Below are 24,118 nucleotides of genomic sequence, written 5' to 3'. Positions count from 1 at the left end.
AGCCACATACTCTGCTTATGCAAGGGGGGTGGTCACGTGGGTGGCACCTCATGTACCATTTCAGTTGCTTCAGTCCACAGTAGACCCAGATGGTAGAATGATAGTGGTGCAGGGGATGCTAGAAAACAGGGAAGTGAGCATTATAAACTCATACGCCACTAACCAAGACACAGCGGCCTATTTTAGGGCCCTATACGGTAAAATTAGCCCCCTACTGGGCAGCGCGATTATATGGGGAGGGGATTTTAACTGTACATTACACCCCAAAATGGATAGGTCAGACAGTAAACTAGATAGACCCACCCCGGCTGCAAGAGCATTACAGGCCCTGCTGAGAGACTTTGGACTAGAAGATATTTGGAGACAGCTACACCCGGAAGACAGGCAGTACTCACATTACATGGCCCCACACAACCTGCACACGAGACTGAATTATATGTTTGTTGCCTTGGAGTTGGTAGGAGAAATTATAGGCTCGGAATATAAGGCCAGAGTACTTTCGGACCACTCCCCATTGGTCTTGGAGTGGAGGCACCAGCCCCCTAGAGCGAGAATCCCGACATGGAAGCTCAGAGCCGAGGCCTTGCAGGACTCGGGATTCCATGAGGACTTAAGGGAGGTGATTATTGAGTACTTTGATATTAATACAGGGAGTGTGCAGTCAGAAGGAACCTTATGGGAGGCATTCAAAGTGGTAGTATGGGGCGCAGCCATATCCAAATCCAGAGGGCTCCAAGGGGGCATAGAGCGAGAGCTACAGGAGACAGAGAAGGAGCTGGAAGAAATAATGCAGAGGGGGAGCACCTCACAGGAGGATGAAGCTGTTACAACAAACTAGCAGGGAGCACTGGGACAGGTTATGTAAACTGAACTATAAAAAATATATCGAAAGGCAACCGGGTAGGCTGCTGGCATGGTTATACAAAAATGAAACACCACAATCAGTGATCAGGGAGATAAAGGGGGAAGAAGGCCAGACCTGGGATACCCAGGAGGGAGTCGATGAGGGGTTCCTCAGATTCTATAAACGCCTTTATGAGGACATGGGGGAGGAGATGGGTCAAGAGATTGAGGAAACATTGGAAGATATAGGATTGCCCAAATTGAACGATCAGGAACGGAAGGACCTGGATACCCCAATCACATTAGAAGAATTAGAGACAGTGATTCAGCACCTACCCATGTGTAAGGCCCCGGGGTCAGACGGGCTCCCAAGTGAATTCTATAAGACATGCAAGCAGTAGGTACTCCCCCTGCTGCTTGCCATGCTGAATGAGGCATTTGAACGAGGGAGGCTGCCAGAGTCCCTGAGGGAGGCGGGGGTCATTCCGCTCCTAAAACCGGGCAAGCCAAGCACGGATTGTGGGTCATATAGACCCCTATCCATGCTCAACCAAGACAGCAAAATCCTCACAGCTACGCTGGTAAACAGGCTCAAACGAGTTATTGGCAAACTGATACACCCCGATCAAACAGGCTACGTTCCAGGCAGGAATATAACCGACAATCATAGGAGACTCCACCACATTATTGAACAGACAGAGAAGGACCCTGGCGACATGGTAATAGTCTTGTTGGATGCCATTAAGGTCTTCGACTCTGTGAGGTGGCCGTGGTTGCTAGCGGCTCTGAAAGAATATGGGATGGGGCCGGGGTACCTTAGGTGGGTCAAAGTGGTATATAGCTCCCCAATCGCCAGGGTTAAAACTAGCGCAATAATCTCAGACAAATGGCAATTTAGTAGGGGCACTAGACAGGGCTGCCCCTGGTCGCCCATGCTGTACATTCTTGCCCTGGAACCACTGGCAATCTGCCTCAGACAACAGTATGGGGGAGATAGGGATCCTCACGAATGGAGGATCGCACCTCATATCATTGTACACCGATGACATACTGCTATACGTGCGCTTCCCAGAAGAAAACCTACAATATGTCCTGGAGGTGATGGAACATTATGCCACCCTCTCGGGCATAGCGGTAAACCCCAAGAAATCAAGCATGTTCCCTTTGGGGAGATACAGGTGGGCCCCGCATAGTAACCTACCAGTCTTGCCGATACCCTGGCAGACCAGGACATTCCGGGGAATCGACATATATCACCCGGCCGAGGAGGAACACAAATACAACACAGAAAGGGCAGTGGAGGGCATTAAGAATAGCATGGGGTTTTGGTCCAGGTTACCCTTGGCCATGGTGGGTAGGGCGGCTTTGATCAAGATGGTGGTCCTGCCGAGATTGCTACATTTTTTTACGAACATCCCGTATATGCTCCCCAAATGTTTTTTTGCTTTATATGGCATAACTCCAGGAATAGGGTGGCCCTTTGGAAGTTACAAAACTCATGTGACAGGGGGGGCTATAAACCTACCGAACTTCGAGTTATACTACCTGTCGAGACAGCTCCAGTATGTGGCCAGGTGGTTGTCCGAAGAAGAGACGGCCAAAGCCAGGCTATTGTACAAGGATACCGCCCCCTTTTTTCTAAGAGAGGTGGTGTGGTTGCCTAAATCAAAGCTGCAAGGAAGGGCGAGACTGTTGGTACTGGGCTGGGAAATCTGGAGCAAAGCATGGAAAATGGTGGCAAACCCAACCCCATGCTCCCTGCAGGTGCCGCTAGTGGTGCTATGTGGGGAGGACTTGCAAATGATAAAAGGGATCCGCAGATACTGGGAACCGATGGGCCTTGCGACCCTCGGAGATGTATGGCAGGAGGGTGAGGCGCTAGACTTCCAGAGATTAATGGAGGACACCAAGCTATACAAGAATTATCAGACAAGTGTGAGAAAGGTGGCCTGAGGCAGTGCTAGCGGAGCAACCCGATGCAGTCATTGAGACGATGTATGATATCTCAGAGGGTGGGCACAAAATATCCCGCATATACGAACTATTGATGACTAGGGTGGGCAAGGAGTTGCTTCAGCTGAAGCGGGACTGGGAGGAGGAGGTGGGAGAACCTTTGCTGGATGGAAAATGGGATAGGGCTCAAAAGGTACCACAAGAAGGTGTCCCAAAACGCGAGGCTACAGCAGATCCAGTTATTTGTTACTCATAGGGCATATTTGACCCCTAGCAAAATCGCCAGGTTTGGAAGTTCAGTGACACAGAAATGCCCGAAGGTGGGACCCTCCCAGGCCGAACTTAGAGAAGACGATATGAGGGAGATGTTAAAACGGATTTCTGAACTCTGTCCGGGAGGGGCAGAGGTTTAGAAGGTCAGCCCAATTTCTTGGAACAGGGTAACCTCTGGACAAGCCAGACCAATCAGGGTAGCGATCGCGGCGGTCAAGACTAGGTCTCAAGAGGGGTGAGGGTGACTGAAAGCCTGCAATGAGCACAGACAGCAAGGACACTTACAGATTACTCCAAACTGGTGTTATATTAAAAATATAGACACATTTATTCCAAGGCCTTTGCAACAAATTGACCGTAGCGAGAAATCACAATAAAACTCAAGTAAACCAACACATACCAAACCAATACAATATATATACAAATACAAACGAGTCTAACGCTTTAGACTCTAACGCATGTAGACCACCTAGATGGGGAGGAAAACAGGCAGTGCGAATAATAATCAGACCCAGTCCGTCTTCAGAGGCACCTAACTAAAAGTAAGTCCAAACCCTACGAAGAGTGGAGCCTTGTGCTCAAAAGTACCTGCACACGCTGGTGCCAACGGGCAAAAAGGGAAGTCTCTTCGAGGGAATCAGGCAGTTCAGTTCGGTGAACAAATGAAGATGAACAGAGCTCCACGACTCAAGCGCGGCCTCCACTGTGGGCAGAAGCAGAGCGTGAGTACGGAAAGGCATGCTGTTTGACACAGCTAGGATATGCTATGGGCTACTGCAGGAGGGCGACCAGTTCCTAGCTATGCTACTCACCGGTCCCCGATGCAGGCAGACCCAGGCTTCTCCGCGTCAGTTTCAGTGCTGGCAGGTTCAGATAGGAGCAGGGGACGTCTCGTCGTCGTGTAGATTCCGCAGCAGCAGAGTTGAGTTGAGGGCGTCCCAAACGCAGTGAACCCGCACAGTTTGTTACCACAGCAGGGCAACGGAGCGGCCGTGTGTATCTCAGCCAAATGTACACTACTCACTTCAGACCTGGGAATGCCAAGTGTACGAATCGTGTGAGAGTGGCAAGGACTCGAAATACAACACAACCTGACGGCGTTTACAGAGCCAGACTCCTGGGTAGGCTGGTCAGTCTGCTGTATGGCCCAGAGACACTTCCGAAGGCTTACGTGCAGGAGATGGTGAAGGTGCCGAGAATAGCTGTCCCCGGTACAAGCCTTCTCGTTCGATCCGAGGTAGAAAGGGTTTCACAAAGCGACAGCAGTGCAGAGGAGCAGTCCTTCAGCGGGTCACCAGCGATTCCTTGGTTCAGCCTCGTGGTTGCAGGATACTTGGCTCCTGTATCCCTTTGTTCGTGAGAACTCAGGAGATCGACATGCTAGTGGTGTTTCCAGCCTCCTCTTATCCACGGTTCCCTTTGCGCCAAAACGGAGAGGACCCAATGGGAGATCTGCTCACAAAACACTCACACCATACGTGGACCTATCACGGACCACGGTGGTCCCAGGCATTCATACCACACTAGACTCTCTGGCACCCAGGATGTGTATTGGGACCAGACATCCCAGCCCACATCCTGGAGGCACACACAAGGCTTGTAGAAGCCCGCGAAAGCATCTGTGTTTCGCGGGAAAGTACATGCCCAAATAAGGAAGGCCCCGGGTCGGCTCGACCTGGGGAAGGTGAAGGGGGCAAGCCGGTCAGCGGACAGGACAAAGAGCCTCGTGGTCTGGCCATTTTGGGAGCCAGGCCACCATTTTGGGCTAAGCGCGAGAAACGCGCTTAAAGCGCCAAAAGGAGCTCAAAAACACAAGAAACGATCGCTGCCACCAGTCCCGTCCGTGATTCACTTGCACCGATCATTTACAATCCAAAAAGAGTATCTAGGGCCTGTAGAAGACTAGAGACCCAAGAGAGCAGTAACCTAGCTTATAGTGCCCTCTTGTGTCATGTTGCACGAAAGCTGCAACATGATAAAGAAATTACGGAAAACAACGTTTCCCGGTACTGACTGTCTTAAGGGCATGTCAGTTTCCCTGTAAGAATGGAGCGAAAGCCCAGAGGAGTGCGGCTGAGGGCTGCACTTCTCTGGCAAAGTCTAGATCCTGGTGAAAACAACAGCAAAAAGTTTAGGGGTTGCCACATGGAAGGAAAATTACCCACAATTAAGAAATCTTTCCTAACACTCGCCCCTCCCAGACTATGGACAGGGGGAACTAATCCACCCCTGGATGAGTCTCTTGTTCAGGTCGGTTAAACATTCTGGACAACCCATCAGCATTGCTATGTTGGACACCTTGCCTATGCTCAATAGTGAAGTTGAAGCCTTGTAGACTTATGGACCACCTCAGCAACTTTGGATTCTCTCCCTTCATGTTCATTAGCCACTTTAAGAGCTTATGGTCAGTTTGCACAGTGAAGTGGGTCCCATAGAGGTAGGGCCTCAGCTTCTGTAGGGCCCACACAACAGAGAAACATTGTTTCTCCACTGTGGACCATCTGAGCTCTCTGTCCTTAAGCTGGCGACTAATAAAACCAATAGGGTGTTCCTTACCCTTCTCATCTACTTGCGATAGTACAGCTCCTATCCCAGTGTCAGAGGCGTCCGTCTGCACAATAAAAGGTCTTTGATAATCAGGGGCCCTGAGGACAGGGGCCTGTCACAAAGATTCTTTTAAGCTGTTGAAGGCCTTCTCACACTCGTCGGTCCAAGTTACCTTCTTGGGTTTTTTCGGAGTGATGAGGGCAGTCAGGGGGGCAGCTATGGTGCCATAGTCTGCCACGAAGTTGCGGTAATACCATGTGAGTCCTAAGAAGGCTCTCACTTGGGTCTGTGTAGTGGGGGTAGGCCAGTCTTGTACTGCTTGTACTTTACTGGGAAGAGGCTGTATCCTCCCTCCACCTACTTCATGTCCAAGGTAAACCACTGAGCCTTGTCCAATCTGGCATTTACTAGCCTTTATGGTCAAGTGTGCTTTCTGAAGAGCCTGGAGCACAATCCCGAGGTGTTTCACATGGTCTTCCCAGGTGGCACTAAAAACTGCTATATCGTCCAGATATGCAAGACAGAATTCGTCCAACCCATTCAACACATGATTCACAAGCCTCTGGAAAGTGGCAGGGGCATTTTTCAACCCGAACGGCATTACCCTGAATTGGTAAAGGCCGTCTGGAGTAGAAAACGCTGTCTTCTCCTTGGCATGTTCTGCTAAAGCTATTTGCCAATAGCCAGCAGTGAGGTCAAAAATGCTGAGGTACTTGGAGGCACCCAAAGTATCCACCAGCTCATCTGTTCGAGGCAAGGGGTGTGCATCTGTCTTGATGACAGCATTCAGAGGCCTGTAATCCACGCAGAACCTCAATTCAGAAGTGCCTGCCTTTGGAACCAAAACCACAGGGCTGGACCAAGGACTACTAGAGGGTTCAATCACCCCAAGGTCTAACATCTTGTTGACCTCGGTCTTAATGTAAGACCGTACTTTGTCTGACATTCTGTATCCCCTACTTTTGGTAGGTACACTGTCTCCTGTGTCTATGTTATGTTTGCACCAAGGTGTCAAACCAGGCGACTGTGAAAACAGGGGGGAAAACTGCCTAAGCAAACTTTTCACCTCAGCCTGCTGATTAGAAGTCAGGTGAGGGGCCACTCGGACACCCTCAAAGGAGCTATCTGAAGGACCGCTTTGGAACAGGTCGGGGAGAGGTTCAGACTTATCTTCCTCAACATCTGAAGCCAGTAGCAGTGCTGCGATTTCGACTCTTGGGACGAAAGCCTTCAGCCTATTTACGTGGAACACTTTTGGAGCCTGTCCAGGCCTTCCAAGGTCCACTAAATAGTTAACCTCACCCAGGGGCTCCACCACTGTGTAAGGGCCTGACCATTTGTCCTGTAAAGCTCGAGGCCTTATGGGATTCATGATCAGGACTTGCTGACCAGGTGTAAAACTGATGAGGGAAGCTTTCTGGTCGTACCATTGTGTCACCAGCGCTTGTCCTGCCTTCAATTTATCACTAGCCAAGCCCATCAGAAGTACCATCCGTTTTCTGAGCCCCAGCACATAATCTACTACGTTGGCAGTAACAGGGGGAGTGGGCATCTCCCATCCCTCTTTGACTATGGCTAAGGGTCCCCGTAAAGGATGACCGAACAGAAGTTCGAAGGGGCTGAAGCCAACACCCTCCTGTGGTACCTCTCGGTAGGCAAAAAGTAAGCATGGTAAAAGAAGATCCCATTTCCTTCTCTGAGGTTCTTCCAGAGCCCCAATCATGCGTTTTAACGTTCTGTTGAAACGTTCCTCCAGACCATTGGTCTGGGGGTGGTAGGCAGAAGAGAACTTGTAGGTGACCCCACATTCTTTCCACATAGCCTGCATATACTTCGACATAAAGTTGCTGCCACGATCCGACACAACTTCTTTAGGGAAGCCAACCCCAGTAAATATGCCAAGTAACGCTTTTGCAACTGACTTGGCAGTTACAGTTTTCAATGGGATGGCCTCAGGATATCTGGTTGCATGGTCGACCAGCACCAGGATAAACCTATTGCCTGAGGATGTTTGCGGGTCAAGGGGACCAACGATGTCGATCCCTACCCTTTCGAATGGTGCTCCCACAACTGGGAGTGGTACCAATGGAGCTTGGATTGTCGAGCCAACCTTACCAGATAACTGGCAGGAGGCACAACTCCTGCAGTGACTTTCTACTTGCACCCCCATCTTGGGCCAGTAGAAGTGCATGGATAACCTTTGATTGGTCCTCTTAATACCAAGGTGACCAGCAAGGGGCACTTCATGCGCCAGCTGCAGTAGGAAGGGTCTTACAGCAAGGGGAACCACCAACCTACTATGGTATACTTCTGTAGACTCTGTGGGCTCACTATACAGGAGTCCACCTTCCCAATAAATCTGGTGCGTCCCAGGAGGTTCACCCTCAAGCTGGGAGCAGACCTGTCTCCTTAGGCCTTCCAGAGATGGGCACTCACGTTGGCCTTTACTGAATTCTTCCCTGTCAGGACCACCTTCTACTAACAAGTATTTTAGTTCCGGATGGTCGTTGGGGTCAAATACTTCAGGCATCGCCACCTCCTCGTCAGGCCCGGGCGATTGACCAACTTCCTCCACCGCAGTGGTAGGCGAGCTCGGGGGTATGTTCTCTTTCCCTCGTCTTGACTTTCTTACTCCTTTCGCCTTGGGTTTCCCCGTCGGCGGGGGCGGCGTATTGGTCTTGGCCAATGCTGCCCGTGTTTGAGACCGTGTGCAGGGTCTGTCGGCAGCGTCTCCTACGAGCCCTAAAGCTCTGAGATCATTGCCTAACAAGACCTTCCCTGGGACGTTTCTCTGAATGCTCACTGGAATCCTGACTGCTGTACCATTTAAAGTAAGATTTACAGGTATTACTGGAAACATGCGAGGTGGGCCGTCAGCCAATTTAGTGGGCATCAGAGTAGCTCTGGCAACTTCCTCTGAGTCTACCAAGGTAGAATCCACTACAGTTCGACTGCACCCACTATCCCTAAGAGCTGGAGTATCTACTGCATTGATCAGCACACTGTCTTTAAAGTAGTGCTTGGTATTATCTGGAATCCTAGCATAAGCCTCTGCGACTTTAGGCTCCCAGGAACCCAGGGAAACTAAAACTACCTCAGCTTCTATCCCGCTGGGGAAGGAGTCGGAGGAGAAGGATGCTCCTGTAATCTCTTCTTCTTCGTAGGAGGAGAAGGCCAGATTAGCGGAGTGGACCCCCAAAGGTTTAACCTTACACCGGGGATCCCCCTTCACGTGGTCAGTTGCTCCACAAGCAAAACAAGATCCATTGGGTCTGTTTACATAGGGAGGCTTATTGTAACCAGAGTTCTGTTTCGGAGGCTGGCCTCCACTACCCTGTGAGTTCTCTTGTGTCTTACCCTTATTTTTCTTTTTGTGGCCCTTTTGAGAAGAGGATTTATCAGATTCTCCACCCTCCTTATCGTTGGACTTTTCCCTTCCTCCTGCTTACCAGGATGAGTTTTGTCCTTATGGGACACTCGATGTGACACCCATAAGTCTGCTGCAATTGCCAGCTTCTTAGGATCTATCTCCTTCGAATCGGCCAAATGTTGCTTAAGCTCCAGGGAAGAAGATGCAAAAATGGGTTCCAGCATGACAAGATTTATCATGCCTTCAAAGGTAGAAACCTTATAACCTTCGACCCAGCCAGTCAAGTTTTTTAAGGATTCGGTTACATAAGATACTCAAGTACCACCTTCTTTTTTCTTGTACTCTCGGAATCATTTTAAATATTGGGCAGGAGTCTTTCCAAACTTTAAAATGAGAGTTTGCTTTAACATTGCGAAATCAGCTCGCTCAGCCTTCGACATTTACATAAGGGCACTACAGCCAGAATGGGGCAGTCTGCTGAGTAACCAGGCAATCTTATCTGCATTGTCAACTTGTTGAACTTCACATGCATACTCAAACGTATTCAGCCAGTCCATAATGTCATTCCTTTCCTCGTACACACTGAGCAGATCTTTCGGAAACCGTGGATGAGAGGAGGGCCCAGACCCATGTCCGGGACCCTTGGACCCATTTGCAACCTGAAGCTTGGCCAGTTCCAACTGGTGATCCCTGTCTTTCTGTTTTTCGGCCTGTTCGATTTTTAGTTTGGCCATGTTGAAATCAAGCTCTTTTTGCCTAAACAGCAGCTCTTGCTTCTTGAATTCAAGCATGGCCTCCCCATCAACACTGGCAGAGGAAACATTAGACATCTCATCCTTCCTGTCCTCGTGGTCGCGGTGGACCAGTGCAGCGGCAGAACCGTCGGTTCTACCAGTGAGAGCAGCCCCACCTCCTTCCTCATCGTCCTCAGAAGTTATAGCGTCAAGCTGCGCTTCTTGCCACGCCACGATTCTTTGGATCATATCGAATTTGGTGCCTTGAGAGGAAAAGCCTCTCTCCGCACACATCTTTTTCAATGTTTCGGATTTAGAAGCATTTAAAGTTAACAAGGTATTTGTTTCCATACTGTTAGATAGGACTATGGCCCGTTTAAAGTTATACTACGACAATTCACTACGTGTCCTGGTAGGAATAACTTGAAATGCCTTCGCTCGTGTGCAAAACTGGATATCTTCAGTCGTATCCCACCGCTGTACACCAATTTGTTAAGACGGATTTCTGAACTCTGTCCGGGAGGGGCAATGGTTCAGAAGGCCAGCCCAATTTCTTGGAACAGGGTAACCTCTGGCCAAGCCAGACCAATCAGGGTAGCGATCGCGGCGGTCAAGACTAGGTCTCAAGAGGGGTGAGGGTGACTGAAAGCCCGCAGTGAGCACACACAGCAAGGACACTTACAGATTACTCCAAACAGGTGTTATATTAAAAATATAGACACATTTATTCCAAGGCCTTTGCAACAATGACCGTAGCGAGAAATCACAATAAAACTCAAGTAAACCAACACATACCAAACCAATACAATATATATACAAATACAAACGAGTCTAACGCGTTAGACGCACGAAATGTGTAGACCACCTAGATGGGGAGGAAAACAGGCAGTGCGAATAATAATCAGACCCAGTCCGTCTTCAGAGGCACCTAACTAAAAGGAAGTCCAAACCCTACGAAGAGTGGAGCCTTGTGCTCAAAAGTACCTGCACACACTGGTGCCAACGGGCAAAAAGGGGAGTCTTTTCGAGGGAATCAGGCAGTTCAGTTCGGTGAACAAATGAAGATGAACAGAGCTCCGCGACTCAAGCGCGGCCTCCACTGTGGGCAGAAGCAGAGCGCGAGTACGGAAAGGCGTGCTGTTTGACACAGCGAGGATAGGCTATGGGCTACTGCAGGAGGGCGACCAGTTCCTAGCTATGCTACTCACCGGTCCCCGATGTAGGCAGACCCAAGCTTCTCCGCGTCAGTTTCAGTGCTGGCAGGTTCAGATAGGAGCAGGGGACGTCTCGTCGTCGTGTAGATTCCGCAGCAGCAGAGTTGAGTTGAGGGCGTCCCAAACGCAGTGAACCCACACAGTTTGTTACCACAGCAGGGCAACGGAGCGGCCGTGTGTATCTCAGCCAAATGTACACTACTCACTTCAGACCCGGGAATGCCAAGTGTACGAATCGTGTGAGAGTGGCAAGGACTTGAAATACAACACAACCTGACGGCGGTTACAGAGCCAGACTCCTGGGTAGGCTGGTCAGTCTGCTGGATGGCCCAGAGACACTTCCGAAGGCTTACGTGCAGGAGATGGTGAAGGTGCCGAGAATAGCTGTCCCCGCTATTCCAAGGGTCGAAGTACCAATACAGGCCTTCTCATTCGATCCGAGGTAGAAAGGGTTTCACAAAGCGACAGCAGTGCAGAGGAGCAGTCCTTCAGCGGGTCACCAGCGATTCCTTGGTTCAGCCTCGTGGTTGCAGGATACTTGGCTCCTGTATCCCTTTGTTCGTGAGAACTCAGGAGATCGACATGCTAGTGGTGTTTCCAGCCTCCTCTTATCCACGGTTCCCTTCGCGCCAAAACGGAGAGGACCCAATGGGAGATCTGCTCACAAAACACTCACACCATACGTGGACCTATCACGGACCACGGTGGTCCCAGGCATTCATACCACACTAGACTCTCTGGCACCCAGGATGTGTATTGGGACCAGACATCCCAGCCCACATCCTGGAGGCACACACAAGGCTTGTAGAAGCCCGCGAATGCATCTGTGTTTCGCGGGAAAGTACATGCCCAAATAAGGAAGGCCCCGGGTCGGCTCGACCTGGGGAAGGTGAAGGGGGCAAGCCGGTCAGCGGACAGGACAAAGAGCCTCATGGTCTGGCCATTTTGGGAGCCAGGCCACCATTTTGGGCTAAGCGCGAGAAACGCGCTTAAAACGCCAAAAGGAGCTCAAAAACACAAGAAACGATCGCTGCCACCAGTCCCGTCCGTGATTCACTTGCACCGATCATTTACAATCCGAAAAGAGTATCTAGGGCCTGTAGAAGACTAGAGACCCTAGAGAGCAGTAACTTAGCTTATAGTGCCCTCTTGTGTCATGTTGCACGAAAGCTGCAACATGATAAAGAAACTACGGAAAACAACGTTTCCCGGTACTGACTGTCTTAAGGGCATGTCAGTTTCCCCGTAAGAATGGAGCGAAAGCCCAGAGGAGTGCGGCTGAGGGCTGCACTTCTCTGGCAAAGTCTAGATCCTGGTGAAAACAACAGCAAAAAGTTTAGGGGTTGCCACATGGAAGGAAAATTACCCACAATTAAGAAGTCTTTCCTAACAGGAGATTAATGTGGAAGAAAAGCCCAGAGATCCGCAAGCAGGTGGCATTGAAGCAGGGGCTCGAGTTAAGGTGGTAGGAGGGGGGAGGACTGTGACGCACAACATGTGAACATAATGATGTGAAGCTCAAATGCGAATGTCCTCAATGTTTGTAATGTTTGGAGTGTTGTTAATAAAAATAATAAAAATTGTTTTTTTTAAAAAGTGTGAACCCGACTGAGGGATGCCCGCAATGAATAGTTGTTGAAAATGACAGTCAGACTGTCGAGTGCTACGTTTGGAGTGAACGGCCATAGTGAACCCGATTGATGGAGCCTAATGTTGCAAGAACGATCGGAGCCCGGCTGAGGAGGATCCAAGAGCAATCGCCCAGCGTGAAAGATTACCAAAGGAACTTTTGTTTTGTTTATGGTTCAGCAGGCCTTCTAAGGCAAGTTAATTTTCCGGACAGAGCGTGTGCTGTGCTCAAAGGTCCTGCCTTGTCCCATGCTAAAAACATGTGGAAGGGGGACCCCCGGCTATAACATCCTGACTTATCATTTGTGAACACTTCTTTCATTTCTTGTGAACATTATTGGACACTCTGTGAAATTAGCTGGAAGGATTGGCAATTTTTTTTTTTTTACTATAAGCTCCTTTATTTGACAATATGCCACTAGGACTGCCGTATTATTATTGGATGGTCGTAGCTTGCTCCCATCTTAGAATTAGGTTTAGATTAGGCATTTTTCCAACCCATTTACACAGTTTAATAAACACCCTTGAACTGTGATCACTTGTGTCTGTCTTTACTGTTGCCACCAAGAGTTCCTTACAGAAGCCTGAGTAAAACTAAACTGCTGATGAATGTGTGAACCTGAGAAGGAAAGATACAATACCGTTGACAGAGTGGTCCGGCACTGTGAATGTGCTCAATTGAAGATCTCTGTAAGGAATCCCTCTGAGAGAAATGAAAGTAGAAGACGGTGTAAAATACAATTGTGTGAAGTAATTCGAAGTGGTCCTGAGACGGTTTAAGCACAAGCCATCGCACATTCGAAAGTCTTCAAAAGGGGTCTGAGCCCAAACGAGGGGGATCCGTGGTCCGAGTCCAAAGGAGGGAGACCAGTTGTGAACTTGTGAATGTGAAAACCCTGACAAAGGAAAGGAACTTTTGTGTTTTGTTTGTTACATCAGGCCATCTGCAATAAGAGAAAAAAGAAAAAAAGAAAAGAAAAGGTCAGGCGCGCACTCTAGTTCCCAGTCTTTTTAATCCTTAAACTAGTAATAACAGGGTTGATCCCAGCAACGTTAAAAAATAATAGGGTTAAATCCCAACTGCCACAAATTGTTCAAAATATATACCAGGGTTAAATCCCAACTGCCAGTCCAAATGCACAGTAGTTCTGATCCTCCAAGTACTTTCGAGTCTCCAACTCTCTTCAGGGAGGCTGTGTTTAAATTCAGCTGTTGCCAATTGCTTTTTTAATTACAGTCTCAATGAATTCTGGTCTTTGTAGTGATGAGACACTGTTTTGTTCAGGAGACCAGGAACTAACTCCCCTCCAAAAACATTCATCTTACCCAAAATTGGGGGAGGGGGAAAAACCATGATTATGGCTCTTCAAGGTGAGGGCATGACAACCCCCGGTGCTGCTGCCTCCAGGATCCGGGCTTCCTGCAACATTAAGTAAAAAAGAAAAGGTCAGGCGCGCACTCTAGTTCCCAGTCTTTTTAATCATTAAACTAGTAATAACAGGGTTTGATCGCAGCAATGTTGAAAAATAACAGGGTTAAATCCCAACTGCCACAAATTGCTCAAAAAATATACCAGGGTTAAATCCCAACTGCCAGTTCAAATGCACAGTAGTTCTGCTCCTCCAAGTACTTTCGATTCTCTAACTCTCTTCAGGGAGGCTGTGTTTATATTCAGCTGTTGCCAATTGCTTTTGCAATAAGAGACTGTCATTGGGTGAGAGATTTTTGGTGGAAGTCACTGATACCTATAATTTGAACTGTTACCTTGTGACCAAAGAAGCTAGTGTGTGTGCGAAGCTTGTATGTCCCGCTTGCCCCGTACTGAAAACGTGGGGAAGGGAAACCAACTGCTCAACTATCCTGACATATAATTTCTTGAACACTTTTCTTTTGTATACATTGTTGTCCCACACCATTTTGTATTTAGAAGTAAGGATTGGCAATAGGTTTGTTAGTCAGTGCTTTAAGTGGGCCGGGGCCTGCCGGGGCCGGGCCCCGCCAGTCTCCAAAAAGTGGGGCTGAGCCGGGGCCCTGTCGGGGCCCCCCGTCCCACCACGCCATTGCAGCACGCATTATCCCGCCACACCCGCAGCCGCGACGGGAGATGCGCCCGCCAGTGTAACGTTAGGCAAGTGGACAGAAGTGCCAGCCAGCCACAGCGTCTCTGAGGCTGGCTGGCACTTCTGTCAGTCACTGTAACTTCCCTGATGACCCCCCATCTGAGGGGTCATCAGGGAAGTTACAGTTCCTTTGTTTGCCCTCGCCAGGTCACTGACCCTCTGTGAACCTGAAGGCTCCATGATCTAATATGTAGATTATATCACGGAGCCTGCGGGTTCCCAGAGGGTGAAAGACGCCTTGGGCTCTGTGATCTCTGCTCAGAGCAGCGATCACTGAGCCCGAGGTGCCTGTCTCCTTTGGCAAATCTTTATAAAAGATGCCTTGAAATGTGTACGTTTCAAGCCATGTTTTATAAACGTAGAAATATTTCTACGTTTATAACAGACGGCTTGAAACGTACACAATTCAAGGCATCTTTTATAAAGCTTTGTCGACGGACAAATTTATAAAAGATGGCTTGTACGTTTCAAGCCGTCTTTTATGAACATAGAAATATGTTACAAATGTCTATGTTTATAAAAGGTGGCTTGAAAAGTACACAAACCATAGTAAGGTAAGCACACAAGTGTGCGGAACTTACTATGGTTTGTACACTTTCAAGCCACCTTTTATAAACATAGAAATATGTAACATTGCTATGTTTATAAAAGAAGGCTTGAAAAATACACAAACCATACTAGTACGCATACAAATATATAAATGCTCTACTACATTTATATATTTGTTTGCGCACCCTAATATGATTTGTGCACTTTTAGGCCACGCCCACAGCGGATGCCACGCCCCCAAACGAGGGCCCCCCCTCAATTTCTTACCCCATTTAAAGCACTGTTGTTAGTATAGGCCCTTTTATTTTGACAGACTCCACTAGGACTGCGTTATTATTATTTGATGGTCGTAGCTTACTCCCATCCTTAGATTTAGGTTTAGATAGGCGTTTAACCCAACCAATTTGAAGTCACACCCTTGAAACTTGCAACGTTGTGTTGTTCTCTTACTTGTGATACCATGGGTTACTCACAGTAAACTTTGAACAAGCATACTGCTCGCCTCCGGTCTGTTGAACTCCCTTGTAGTTTCAAAGGTGGAGTTCTGTTCCGGCAGTTGAACCCGTTGTGTAGCCGACCAGTTATTTCTGCCAATGTACCTCTCAGGGGTATGTAAAGACCGCCTGAGGAGTCTATTGACGCAAAGATGGATGGATGCCACAGGATCCCGCTGGCCTGTAAAGGAAACAAAAGGTTAACACCACAAAGTATACAATGAGGGCAATTGGCAACAAACTGTTATAAGCTATACCTTGTGCCAAGCAGGAAAATCCCTGAAAGAAATGTAGGATTCCTGTCTGTGTTCAAAAGTATTATCCTGTAATTAAGGACAACACCATGATTCAGGGGACGTGAGTAAACCTAACAATAATTACACAAGATAAACAATGCACAGTTCCAAGTACTGAAAAAGGGCTTCCCAAAAAGTTGTAGAAGATCCGTAGATAACCTGGAAAACAGGAGAAGGTTGGTAGAAAACAATGGATGCTCCTCCTAACACCCACCGACACAAGGTCGCCTAGAAAGTCCCACAAGGCAGTCTCAAGCCCGAGCGACAAAAGTTCCAAGGTTCCACCTAACACCCGCCGGCACGAGGATGCCTTAATTCTCCACACAACAGTCTCTAGTCCAACGCAAGCACAATGTTCCAATCGATGAAAGTGATGGGAAGAAATAAGGAGCAAGCGCAGTAATGTGGTCCTAGAAGAACGTGGGGAAGTAGCACAGTGCTTCGGGAATCAACAAGCCAAGTTCCAAGACGGTCAGCAAGAGGTACGTAGTCTGTAGGAAATCCGAGTCGGTAACAGTGCGGGCAATAACAAAGACCAATTCACAGGGCGCCAACAGGTCAGTAAACGTTCCAAAATCGGTAACAGGAGATTTTCTTATAAGACAGTTGGGCGAGGCAATAGAATATCTGTAGGACGTAGTCAGGTCAAAAATCAGAAAACGAGGAGTAACGATGGTTCAAAGGGCAGCAGAAAACCACTTCAGAAGCAGCGATCCAAATGTAGGCGGGGCATAAGAATGAATGAAACTGAACACATGACGCTGTGGAAACGGGTCTAGCGTGACAGCACACGTGATCTCAGAAACGCAAAGTCACTGCGTCTCCACAGCAACCCCCAATGCTCCCAAAAAGAACTGCAGCGTGTTGAGGCAGTGCTAGGTGATTTGAGCACACGCCGTTCATGTGTATTACAGGAAATACGTGAAACAGTTGCAGAATGGGAGAAGCCTGCTGGATGTTGTATATGAGATGAAACATCAGAAGCCCTGGACTGCCGTAGTTTCCTGACAGGGGCTTGACATATAATGAAGATTTTCCAGAATAATTTTTAGAAAAGTCTTGATTCTATTAAAGACACAGAGGCAAGCATTATCCCACCTCATCGATAAACATTCAGGTAGACATTCCTCTAGGATTGGTGGGAGGGAGCTCGGGTTCTGGGCTCGCACAAATTGATGTATTATTGTTGCGACATGTGAAGGTTGATGTGTTATTTTGCATTGTCTGAATTTTTTCCCTCCCTCATGTGCTCTCTATATGTCTCTCTCTCCGTCTCTCATGAGAGCTGATGCAGTAGTTGTTTCCTCTCTGTGACCCCTTGATTGTTTTTTGCTGGCAGGTAGGGCAGATTAGCGCAGCTGAGGGATGCGAGAGCCTATGACAGTGCCAGAGGTTGGCTATCATTTTGGCGTATTGGTTGACTGAGTTTCGCAGCATTGAAAAAAGAAGTACAAGAAGAGCTGCAGTTACTTAAGGGCAAGTTTTGTTATTTACCGAAACCATTGTTTTGTTAAATCTTGCTGCTGAGCTATTTATGTTAAGGTTAATTAAAAGGTTAATTAAAAGAAAGAGAAGCATAATGCTCGCCCCCGTATGTTTAATAGAATCAAGACTTTTCTAAAAGTTATTCTGGAAAATTGATGTGATGTATGCTCTAGCGTCATTCTCGAGCTCTGGTGTTCGAGAACATCGCCAGAGTCAGTTGCAATGATACCTTTGTAAAGAGTGTGTACCTTCCTGGGGGCTCTCGTCATAAAGTGTTTGACTATAAATCGTATAATCTCTGGCACTTTTAAACATAGCAAGTGGCGACGAGGATGCACTGAAGTGCAAGACGAGAGCCTCCAGGCACCCAATGCCTGCCTGACGTGCTCAAGAGAAGGAGCGGGCGGCCTGGAGGGGGGATGGGCGGCAAAGCAGAGGAGTTTGTGGCCAGCCACATCTGCACGGGATAAAGGGAAGTGACAGCCCCATTATAAAAGAAAAGAAACAGGGTACGCACCACGCAATAGAAGCAGCATCTTTTCACAGCAAGACCCTTCATGCGCACATAAAACCTGCTACTGAGAGGATAGAGGAAGGGACCCAAATACACCCCACAATGTGACACCGCTATTTTTGTTTGGTGGATTGCCATGGAAATGACAACACAGAGCCTAATGACAGCTCCACTAAATTGAAGGCTTTCCAACGCTGCAACGTGTAGCAACACGCCTGCTCACCACTTTAAACTACAAAATTCACAATACCAGTGAGAGGAAGGTACACACCATGTATAAATAAACACACAGAAAAAAGAACAAACAGGACTGAAGCAATGTAGAACACCCCTGCTCCCTGCCCTTTCCTTGCCAATCCTGGCAGCCCCAGCTGTCATGAATACTGGGTGCTGGCTGGGGCAAGGTGGGTGAGGGCCTGGCAGGTTTGGCATGTACTACATAAAAGTATTTCTTAACCTTTGACATCATCCTTTAGTATCTTTTAAAGTCACTTTCTGCTTACTTCCTGTTCATTTCCTGTTACCATTAAGGAAGTGTGTTGAACTACCTGTGCGCTCTAGTGGTTGGGTGTGGCTGGCTATATAAGCCATGCCCCAAGACTATTCAGTGCTTCGCGTTGGTTCCTGTACGCTGTGCAAGCAACACGCTCACAGCACTTCTGTTCCTGGAATCCTTTTGTCCACGTGCGCGCGGTCTCCGCTTCATCGGACCAGATCATCTCTTCGGTTCTTCTCTGGAACACCAGCAGCTCCAGTCTTCAGATCTTCGCTCGGGATCATCACTCGAACGCCCGGCAGCGCCGGTTTCACTCTGGATCATCGAGCGAACTTCCAGCAGCTCCTGTAAAGAGAAAAGACACAGTTAGACAGCACTCGCATAATGCAGACTCTTGAATCAGCTCAATGCAGTGCATACTCACCTGAAAAGGTATCCTTCTGCTCACGCACGCTTCTCTTTTCTCCTACAACTTGGGCAGCACCTGTGAAATAGAAAAGAACAACAGTTAAATGCGCTCCGCACAACTCCCAGCATCTTCTAACGCTGCGCAATATTTGAATGGTACTTACATGGGTAACAGAACAACCCAACCCTAAAGACATTTCCGCCTGGCACTGAAGACTCTTACATACTAAACCGCGGGCTAAAGACTACCAGTGAAGTAACTGGTTCTCCACGCATCTGCTCGGCGCCAGCCCGGGGGTATTCGCTGTGAAGTCGGCACTTGCCAAGGAAAAAACCCTCAAGAGGGAAGTCGGGTCTCCGGCCCATGAAGAATAGCGCTCCTGCCAAGAGCAGGATGGAGAGTTCATCCAACTAATTCAAAAGGTGAGCTGGGGAAAGTTGAAAGTCAAGCCAAATCTCCTCAACACAAGGGATAAGAGGGAGGGAGGCCGAATGTAAAGTCAGTCCCATATCTTAGTGTATTTTACCCTTTCTATTAACAGGCATACCTTCCGAATCAGGTTGGGAAGAGAGCACACAGGCAAAGAGGTCTAGACTCCATCGCTCCCGCAGAGACACAGGTGAGTGTGACAGAACATGTAGCCCTTCTTACCACTCTGACTGAGCGATGGAGACCTCCGAGGTAGATCAGCTATCACAATTGCTAGGGGAATCGCGGGCAGAGATGCATGCAGCTCACTCAGAAACCAACACTTTAAGGCGAGACCTGGTAGTCAATAGGGATAAGACTGATGAGTTGGGTAGGCAGCTCTTACAGACACAGGCTGGCTTAGCACCCTTGCCAGGAGGGGCTACCCAAGGACAGGCTTCTGTATCATCAACCGTGGCTCCGGTTCAAGTGGTTATGCCAGGCAACATTCCTTTAGCTTCCCCTGAGAGGTGAATCAATGTCGCCTGCACTTTATATGTAAACCAGAATTATTCCCGACCGACCAGAGTGGCCATCGTCCTCTCATACCTTGGGGGGCATGCCGCAGACTGGTCAGTCCCATTAGTAAATAGGGATGACCCACTGCTTAGAAATACCCTGGTTTCCAACGCGAATTAGAAAAGTTGTTTGGTCCTTGAACACAAGGCCAAGCCTTAGACGTCGAATTGCTCTCCCTGCGGCAGGGCAGTCAGGATCTCATCGCGTATGTAGCGACGTTCAATCGTCTAGTTGCTGAATCAGGTTGGCCCGAAGAAAAACGCATCACATTATTTTGCCAAGGATTGTGGAGTGAATTAAAGGACGTTTTAACACAAGTAGTCAACCCCCGTGACGATTGTGCCGAATACATTGATCTAGCTCTGCAACTAGACCATCGTTTACAGAACCGTAAGGCCGATAGGGCTCGATCAGAGAATAGACCAGTGTACGTTGGACCCAGGGAGGCCTCAAGCCGACAATCCACTGAGACACATTCTGAGCCCATGCAATTGGACGTCCTTCGTGGTCCACTCACTAAAGCAGAGCGAGAACGGAGGCGCCAGGAACAGATTTATCTATACTGTGGCCAATCCGGTCACTTTCTTCGAAACTGCACGGCAAAGCCTCCACGGAAGGCAGTGGGAGCTATGGACAACCCTAAAGAAGGCAAGGAAGCGGAAAACTCCAACGCCCAGCAGATTTAGAGGTCAGATTGTCGAGCTAAGAACAGAATACTCAGATCTCACATTTCGCCATTCCAGTGGTCCTGGTTAATTCCTTACAACCCGCCAAGATGCACGCTCTCAAAGCATTCATAGATAGTGGGCGATCAGAAACCATCTGGACATAGACATGCAAGATCGATGGGCTTATCATTGCACCCTAAAGACTACATTGAAAATGTAACGGCCGTGGATGGAACACAGCTCCTTTCGGGCCCAGTAACACATAGTACCACAGTAACCACCTTGCTTTGTCAGGACAGCCATAGGGAAAACATCAAATTTGATCTCATCGCGGCACCGCAATTTCAAATGATTCTCGGAATACCTTGGCTGGAACTGCATAACCCACACATTGTTTGGCGGGCGAGATCCATAACCTTCCCCAAGGAATGCGCCTCTTGCTATAGTAAAGAAAGGGTTTAGGGAAATCCGTTACTAGCCTCGCAAAATATAATATCTGGATTAGGTCTATTGGGAGCTTTACCTACGTAGTACCAAGAATTCCAGGATGTGTTCGCTTAAGAGCAGGCTAACACACTACCGCCACACCGTGCTTATGACTGCCAGATTGACCTACTACCGGGGACGTATGTGCCCTGCAGCCGGATTTATGCCCTGACTGAAGAAGAAAATGCTAATTTGAGGTGTTATCTGGCTCAGTACGTAGCCAACGGTTTTATCAGACCCTCTAAGTCCCCCGCAGCCTCCCCACTCTTTTTTGTACCCAAAAAAGAGGGGGACTTTCCAAACTGCACGGCAAAGCCTCCACGGAAGGCAGTGGGAGCTATTGTCAGTCTACAAAAATGGATACCTCTACTTTGTGACCGCAAACGTATTTTGGTGGCCATGGGCCAACCGTCTCATACACGATATGACAGAATATAGGTTTTCGAGTTTGCCAATGAACGGCCATTTTGATGTAACAAGAATCGCTATTTTGTTTTCTAACCATTGCTCATTGCTTTCCGTTCCTATTGCTTCGCAGTATATTTTCCACTTACACTGCTCGACTGTAAAACATTGTTGTCTGTTAGTAAAAAGAACAAGGCCGCAGGACAGAGAGGATAACAAGAGTTTGTTGAAACACAAACGTAGGCAGCGCCAGGAAGAATGCCCGGGTCCCTCCCGAATGTAGCCTTGAAGCAGAGCTGCAGGGCATTTAATCATTTCGCAGCTGCCAGCCAGTCTCGTTATATGGTAGAATATGTTAGAATAATACAGCTAAAGGCTTGAATTATGCTCTTCTTACGGCCCCCCTTTTGCTGTGCCGGCTAGAGCGTGTCGGCTCCCAGGACATGAATAGCACCTAATAGATAGCAATGTCCGGAATTCAACTCTTCCCCCCGTATGAACCTCGCTTCCAAGAACAGAAGCGCTGTGTTCTATTCAACAACTGAAAGATGCCTTTGCACTCACAAATTGCAAATTGTTACTAGAATAGATGTTTGAAGGTGTCATAGTTGTCGGAGATGTCCATCATCACACCAAGTTCAAAGAAACCCAATAAAAGGAGGGTGTTAAACATGTCACAGCTGATTGTATGATATGCATTTTGTATATATGTAACTGATGTACGTAATTCACTCTCTTGCGTCCCTCGAGGTCTAGAGATACACGTCGCGGGGCGTGAAACCGAGTTGGCCAACTGAGACTTTTGCTTTGCAATAAACCCTACCTTTGGGAATACAACCTTGTGTCTGGCGTATCTATCGTGTGTGGTGACTCGCCTTGCTTCCATAGACGTCAGGGTCCCCTAGGGGTCCCTTTCAAGATGGCGCCCGAATAGGGACCCTCCCCCACTTGTTCCATCGCATAACATTGTAATTGAGGAAGGCGGAGAACGGCGAGGACGGGATGATCGAGCCGGGATCAAGAGGTGTTCGGGGCGCCCTGTAAAAGTGATGAGACTCCTTTGCAGATCTGCACACATCTGATCCCTGATCGACGTGCCTGGCTAGAGAACAAGGAGGCGAGGGTTCCGAAACGAGGCAGAAGCCAAGAAACGCAGACACGACATCCTTTGGTGCGTCAGTATTTATCAGGTGAGTCATTCCCCGATTCAAAGTAATCCTGATATTGGTTGAGAGTTGACTTTGCATAATCAAATGCCCTAGGTAAGGTTGATTAACCAGGGGGAAGGTTGAAACATGCTTGGGGTATTGTCCACCTTAGCAGGGTTTTTCCGCTGTGGTAGACAATCTAAATGGCCAAATTGTACCACATTGGGGGACGCCGGCGTATGGGATGTATGTAAAGTATGGAGTGGGTGCAATAATATTCTGTGAGACTTGGCATAGGCAAACCAGAAAGCAACAAGACCATCAGTGGCCGATTAATGGTAGTTTTGAGATAGCGAGGATAGACAACCTGGAAAGGGTATTGATAAGAAAGAAAGTGCGTCCTGCAGCATTTGAGACTATTAAGGACTGGAGAAAGGAAGCAATGCTCTAATTTAAAAGCAGAGCGAAGCATGCGCGCAGGCATAAATCGAAAGGTGAAGTAGCGGAAGAGAAAGAAGAGGAGGAGTGGACTGAGAGTCTAAGAAGGGCAGGTAGGCGAGACCAGTTGAATATAGAAAAGACATATCCACAACGAGAATTACAGATAGCAGATGAATTAATAGAAAATATATTGACCCATACAAAACAAGGCCCAAGATCAGAAGTAAGACCAGACACGTCAGTAGCTATTGCCCAGACCCCTCCCGTAGCCCAAGCTAACCCTCCGGTAGCTCAAGCCCTCCCACAGCCACAGACCGCGCGCGTAACACTTCCTATTAGCCAACCAGGCCCACAACAGACACTCCCTGTTCCCATTGTCCCATCCGCACCTCCCGCTTCAGACACAGACTCGGTACTGTCCGTTCCTCCTGGGGTTGAAATTGAAACCACGGGGGCAAGAGGCGGGACTGACCAACGGGGATGCACGAGGGTAACTCGCAGCGCAATCAGCAAAGAAAGGAAGGTGGAATTGCAGCAACAGGCAGCAACAGGCAGAGATGTATATAGACGGGAATGATGGGACGGCAGCATTGGCTTCGATGTATGACTTCCGAAGGAGCAACGAGAGACAGGTAGTGTTGGAATGCATAGGTGAATATTTGGTGGAGAAATGGAAACAGTTAATTGGGAAATTACCACTGCAGCGATTGTTAGATTTGAATGCATTAGCACGCTGTAGGGAGAGGGATGAAGAAGTGAGAGAACATGTATAATGACTTTTTGAACTTAAAGATGAATTGGATAATGATTATGCCGAAATGTTTACTACACCTGCGTACAGGAGTAGGGATATCGGGAGACCTGGGAAGAGGAAAAAAGGGTTGCATAATAAACGGCAGCAGTTACCATCACCGGGGCAGAAGGAGATGGTGAACGAATTATCGTTGCTAAAACAGGTGGGGGCAGACTTGAAAGAATGTCTATTGAGAACACAGGTACTATTGCAGCAATTAACAGGACATAATGTAGGGCGAGGGAACGCACAAGGAAGGAGTAA

At 48.3% G+C, this 24,118-nt stretch overlaps 1 protein-coding gene across 1 annotated transcript in view; it reads right to left on the bottom strand.

Moving 5' to 3' along the window:
* Positions 1-24,118, bottom strand: part of LOC138580770 (oocyte-specific histone RNA stem-loop-binding protein 2-like) — a 743,835-nt gene that overhangs the window by 469,792 nt on the left and 249,925 nt on the right. The window lies entirely within an intron of this gene.

This window comes from Ambystoma mexicanum, chromosome 3p, assembly GCF_040938575.1.
Source record: "Ambystoma mexicanum isolate Mex_15411 chromosome 3p, UKY_AmexF1_1, whole genome shotgun sequence".
Classification (NCBI taxonomy): Eukaryota; Metazoa; Chordata; class Amphibia; order Caudata; family Ambystomatidae; genus Ambystoma; species Ambystoma mexicanum.
The sequence above is the reverse complement of the archived record's forward strand: the minus strand, read 5'-3'. Positions and strand labels throughout refer to the sequence as shown.